This window comes from Stegodyphus dumicola, chromosome 7 (assembly GCF_044657685.1).
Source record: "Stegodyphus dumicola isolate Sdum_Otavi_A_Nest chromosome 7, ASM4465768v1".
NCBI classification, from domain to species: Eukaryota; Metazoa; Arthropoda; class Arachnida; order Araneae; family Eresidae; genus Stegodyphus; species Stegodyphus dumicola.
This window is the reverse complement of record NC_140774.1, coordinates 75447763-75453762: the sequence shown is the minus strand read 5'-3', so window position 1 is coordinate 75453762 and position 6000 is coordinate 75447763. Positions and strand designations below refer to the sequence as shown.

At 28.4% G+C, this 6000-nt stretch overlaps 1 protein-coding gene across 2 annotated transcripts in view; it reads left to right on the top strand.

The window, feature by feature from the left end:
- The first annotated feature begins 2573 nt into the window (after positions 1-2573).
- Positions 2574-6000, top strand: part of LOC118188221 (CKLF-like MARVEL transmembrane domain-containing protein 4) — a 191424-nt gene continuing 187997 nt past the window's right edge. The window contains exon 1 of one of the 2 annotated variants that reach the window (XM_085820468.1): positions 2574-2731. The gene's annotated coding sequence lies outside the window, so the exon portion shown is untranslated. The remainder of the gene's footprint in view (positions 2732-6000) is intronic. The other variant, XM_085820467.1, reaches the window with a different exon arrangement.

Sequence of the window (6000 nt, the reverse complement as noted above, 5' to 3'; positions counted from 1 at the left end):
AAGTCTGTACACGCGAATTTTTAAATTTAAAATATCATTTTTCGTTACTGGAATACCAAGAACAAGTATAATCAAAACCTAAGATTCGTATCATTACTAAATTTAAATTGTCTCTTGAGCCGAAATTTCCTACATGCTCTGTTTATGCATACGGAATTACTTGCTTTTATTATAAAACTACTATATTTTTATGTTTAAATAATGAAAGATGAAAACAATAGAAATATGTGTGTGTGTGTGATTATGGCAAAGCCTCGAGGGCTATCTGCCTAAGAGGAGGGATGCCTTCGTGGAGGACTTTCTAAGGGAAACTGTCTCGTATACACGTTACATATGGGGAAAACCACGAAAGCGCCCATGCAGCCAGCCCGTTCGCGGGATTTGAACCTCGGACCGAACTACCAGTGTTCAGCGACTTTACCGCTCGGCCGCTGGTGGGCCCAATAGAAATACGAAAAAGTGAAACTTAAAAAAAAAAAAAAAAAAAAAAAGTTTTCTGTTTTAATGTAGATTTAAGCAAAAACAAGGCTGCATATTTCTTTTCTGTTGATGAAGAGGGACCTGTACCTGGTTGCCTTCGAAATCGGTTGAGTTCTTGCTAAATCTACCCCAAACACCAGGTTGTTGCTTTGCTAATTTAATGATAGTGTCTTAAAAGTCTAAAAACAAATAAGATAAATTCACTGGTTATTTTTACACTGTTTCGATTATGTGAAATTCTTTTTATCTTAGCTAATTTAATGATAGTGCTTTGCTAATTTAATAATAGTGTCTTAAAAGTCTAAAAACAAATAAGATAAATTCACTGGTTATTTTTACACTGTTTCGATTATGTGAAATTCTTTTTATCTTTGCTAATTTAATGATAGTGCTTTGCTAATTTAATAATAGTGTCTTAAAAGTCTAAAAACAAATAAGATAAATTCACTGGTTATTTTTACACTGTTTCGATTATGTGAAATTCTTTTTATCTTAGCTAATTTAATGATAGTGCTTTGCTAATTTAATAATAGTGTCTTAAAAGTCTAAAAACAAATAAGATAAATTCACTGGTTATTTTTACACTGTTTCGATTATGTGAAATTCTTTTTATCTTAGCTAATTTAATGATAGTGCTTTGCTAATTTAATAATAGTGTCTTAAAAGTCTAAAAACAAATAAGATAAATTCACTGGTTATTTTTACACTGTTTCGATTATGTGAAATTCTTTTTATCTTTGCTAATTTAATGATAGTGCTTTGCTAATTTAATAATAGTGTCTTAAAAGTCTAAAAACAAATAAGATAAATTCACTGGTTATTTTTACACTGTTTCGATTATGTGAAATTCTTTTTATCTTTGCTAATTTAATGATAGTGCTTTGCTAATTTAATAATAGTGTCTTAAAAGTCTAAAAACAAATAAGATAAATTCACTGGTTATTTTTACACTGTTTCGATTATGTGAAATTCTTTTTATCTTAGCTAATTTAATGATAGTGCTTTGCTAATTTAATAATAGTGTCTTAAAAGTCTAAAAACAAATAAGATAAATTCACTGGTTATTTTTACACTGTTTCGATTATGTGAAATTCTTTTTATCTTTGCTAATTTAATGATAGTGCTTTACTAATTTAATAATAGTGTCTTAAAAGTCTAAAAACAAATAAGATAAATTCACTGGTTATTTTTACACTGTTTCGATTATGTGAAATTCTTTTTATCTTAGCTAATTTAATGATAGTGCTTTGCTAATTTAATAATAGTGTCTTAAAAGTCTAAAAACAAATAAGATAAATTCACTGGTTATTTTTACACTGTTTCGATTATGTGAAATTCTTTTTATCTTTGCTAATTTAATGATAGTGCTTTGCTAATTTAATAATAGTGTCTTAAAAGTCTAAAAACAAATAAGATAAATTCACTGGTTATTTTTACACTGTTTCGATTATGTGAAATTCTTTTTATCTTAGCTAATTTAATGATAGTGCTTTGCTAATTTAATAATAGTGTCTTAAAAGTCTAAAAACAAATAAGATAAATTCACTGGTTATTTTTACACTGTTTCGATTATGTGAAATTCTTTTTATCTTAGCTAATTTAATGATAGTGCTTTGCTAATTTAATAATAGTGTCTTAAAAGTCTAAAAACAAATAAGATAAATTCACTGGTTATTTTTACACTGTTTCGATTATGTGAAATTCTTTTTATCTTTGCTAATTTAATGATAGTGTCTTAAAAGTCTAAAAACAAATAAGATAAATTCACTGGTTATTTTTACACTGTTTCGATTATGTGAAATTCTTTTTATCTTATTATTCACGTAACTGTAGAGGAAAGTAAATATTTCCCTCAAAGTACTCTTTCTTCATTATGAACTTCCTACAACATTCTCGCTGAAACCAGCTATACTCTCTTTTTACTCAACTATACTATCAGCATTTACTGAATTCTCAATTTTTAATTATTAAATCCGCGGAAAGCATTTTTTTCACTTCTAGTATGCGTCGGTATTCAAAGGTCTTCCTTCCACTTGAGCGGTAATCGATAGTTCTATCATTTACCGACAGATGGCAGGCTGGTATGCTCGCGACCTGGAGGATGAGGAAGGCGGTAGTCATGGCGGTCTGAAAGAGCTGCAAGATCTTAACTCTCCTTCTCTCGGCTCAAGTGGGGACATTTTTATACACTTCAGAATAAAGTGGTGGCTTTGCGCCACACCTGGTTCGGTGATAGGGATTCTTACCAAAGGTAAGTGCAGTATTTATTCAAAATTGAATCTTCTCAGCATTCTTTTTTATTTTTCCTTTCTGAGTTCTGAGCGATCTATAGCTAGACCGGGAATTTAGGATGATGCAGGTATAACTAAGAGAAAGGTTTTGGAATATTTTCTTTAATAGTAATAATAATTCTTTAAAATATTTCTTCCTCGTTTAAAGTAAATTATTTTATTTTTAAAACCTTACATGGTAATGTATTTTTAATGACGTTCTTTTCTTGCTGTAAACATGAAACAAATTTTAATCACGAATTAATGATATTTAATGAAAATATAATCTCTCATCTAATACATAATACAGTTTAATTAAAAGCTTCTTTTCTTGAGCATATTTTATGAAATTTAATATTGTGTTCATTGAGTGTATTTTATGAAATTTTTATATTACGTAAGATGAAAACAATGAAATTCATCTATCTACGTGAAGGCATTTATATTTTTATAAATTATTATGTAAGTTAAAAATTAAAATTAGTAAATATTTTGTAGATTAATTCGCTTTATTAAGTCCAGATAATTTAATGCTTGCGACGTTATATTTATGATGCTGCAAATAAAAACCGATCAGATAAAATGATTTCATTGTAACGAGCAAATTTTTTTTTCACAAAAACTAGAAAATCTGCATTCATAAAATGTAAAAATTGATAATTTTTAATGTTGATAAACTCCATTTTCATCAAATGTCAATATTAGACACTTTATTCAAATTATGTCCTCGCTCATATGTGAATAAGTTTACAGTATATGTTTTACAAAACGCTTGAGTAAAACTGGCATTATTGATTCTTCAGTTAAAAACTAAACCTGTGGCATTTGAAGTTATGAAAGAAAAATTAGAAATAAAAAATATTTTTGCTTTCTTATTGAATTCAGTTTGATGAATTAAGGAGTTTGCTTTGATAACGAGCGAATAAGCTTTAGTTAATACCTTTAGTAAATTTTAAAACAAAGAAAATTGTACCATGTTTACAAAGGAATTAATGAAAAAGGCATTTTTAAGCGTTAATCAAAAATAAAACAATATTTATGAACCACACGTTGAACTTAATAAATTATGATATAAAAAACAGGTTAATTTTATATCCTTCTCTACTAAATTTTGCATGTACTTTTCAAAACTATAATTATATTTATGTTAAAGAATGAAGAAATTAAGTAGTGAAAGAAGTAGACCATAACTAATCGAGCGGAAATCACTAAAAAGATGATCGCACTAACAAGTACTTCGTACTAACATCAGAAATGCTTCTGAGTGCCCGTCATTTAGCAATTTGTCAAACTTTTGACGTAACTGGGTGCATGATATTCAGGACGCACAATTTTTGTGCCTTGCAAGTTTCTTAACGGAGGAGTACTGGAAAATAAAATGGACCTTCGCAGTTAAAAGACTGGCAGCAGTTTTGTAAATGTTTCTCAAAATTACGCTAGAAGATTATATGATAATGAAAGCTTAAAAGTTCGATTTTTGTAACAAATCAGGCGAATGGGCTGGTTGTATGGAATCTGGGTTTTCTCCATGTGCAAAGTAGATACCAGACAGTTTCCTTTACAAAGTCCTCCACGAAAATATCTCTACTTTTAGGGAGATATCACTCACGTGCATTGCCGTAACCAAGTAAAATAATTACTTATAAATTAAGTGCATTTAGGGAATCTTCAAATGAATTATGAAGCAAATTATAGAAATTCTGTTTTTGATGGTATAAAACAATATTACATAATATAATCTCCAAACTAATGAAATTATATTAAAAATTGCCAGAATTATTTCCAGAGTTATTATATTATTGTATTCAAAAATTAAATTATCATGTACCAGAATTATAAAAATCGGTTTCAGGAAACTGTATACATGAAACTTCAAATATCTTATTTCTTTATGAATAAGTTGTAACTTTCTATACACTAATCCTTTCTTAAAAACATTTTAAAGTGATGAACCTTTATTCATTTTCGTTACGCGTTTTAGTTTTATTATCCATTGTTGGATTTTTTTAGGATTTAATTTAAATACGAATACGAAAAGTTTCGAGAACATATGTATGGTTCACCATGTACCCTATATCTTCTTTAATTTACTTTCGCATTCCAGCTAAAATGAATTTCAAAATTTAGAAGATTAAATTTAACATCACAAGAAAGTAATTAGTTTTTAGGAATTACAAGATCGAACACACACTACTTTTTATCCTATAAATAATATTTGCACGAAAAGGGACCGTTCGGAATTAATTCTTCAATATTGTTGCGACAATAAGAACCCTCAACACAGAATACCTTATTAAAAAAATCAAATTTTAAAATCACTTCTAATAAAACTTGGCTGAAATTCTTACTGCGTTACTTAACTAAAATTTAAGGTGGAGAAATAAACTGAAAAAAATAAATAAATAAATAAATAAATAAATAAAGACTGAGCAAAAATGCTTTAAAATCTGGACCTCTTATCTAAGATCAAATTTAAATTTTGCTCCCATCTACACGGACTAGAGATTTAATTTATATTTTCAATAATATCAAATTTACTCCTTTGCATTCCAGTCAAAAAGACTTAAAACATTCATTGAGTGTTATATTATAGAAAGTAGATTAATTATAGCTCCTACCAAGAAAGGAACTCCGAAAATACTTGAGAGCACCTAAATGAGGTCAGAGGAATCTAGTCACGCAGTTTGGTTAGTATGCCTGACAATTAATTGAAACTGTGCTATAAAAATATGATCGAGAATACACATTCTCGCTTTTGCTTTCAAGTTTTAGCTTTTTCGAGAATAAAAATGTCAGCTTTCTTAGAGGAATCAACGGCTATCATGGAATAATTGATGGGTGCTGAATTTTCTTAGAAGCAAAAATTATTGGCCAATCATGATTTTTGAAAGACCCATATTATTCGATTATACTTAAATTGAAAGTTAAAACATTTACTTCCAGCGACAATTTTTAGTTTGACAAATGAAAAATAAATGTAGATAAATTGATTTCTCAGTGACAAATATTACTTATAAAATAAAAAAAAATCCTAAAGTAAGACATTTTATTTCGAGCAAAAATATCAAAAGCACTCAATCTCTAAATACTACTACTACCTTTTGCGTCAGTATATCTCGGCTGCCAAGCTCTCAGAAATGTTATGTAATTGTATACACCATCTTCAGAATTCGTTTTTGGCATATGCGCAAAGTACCTATTTTCACATGCAAAATTAAATGACGATATATCTAAAAGTGGATTTCAAAAC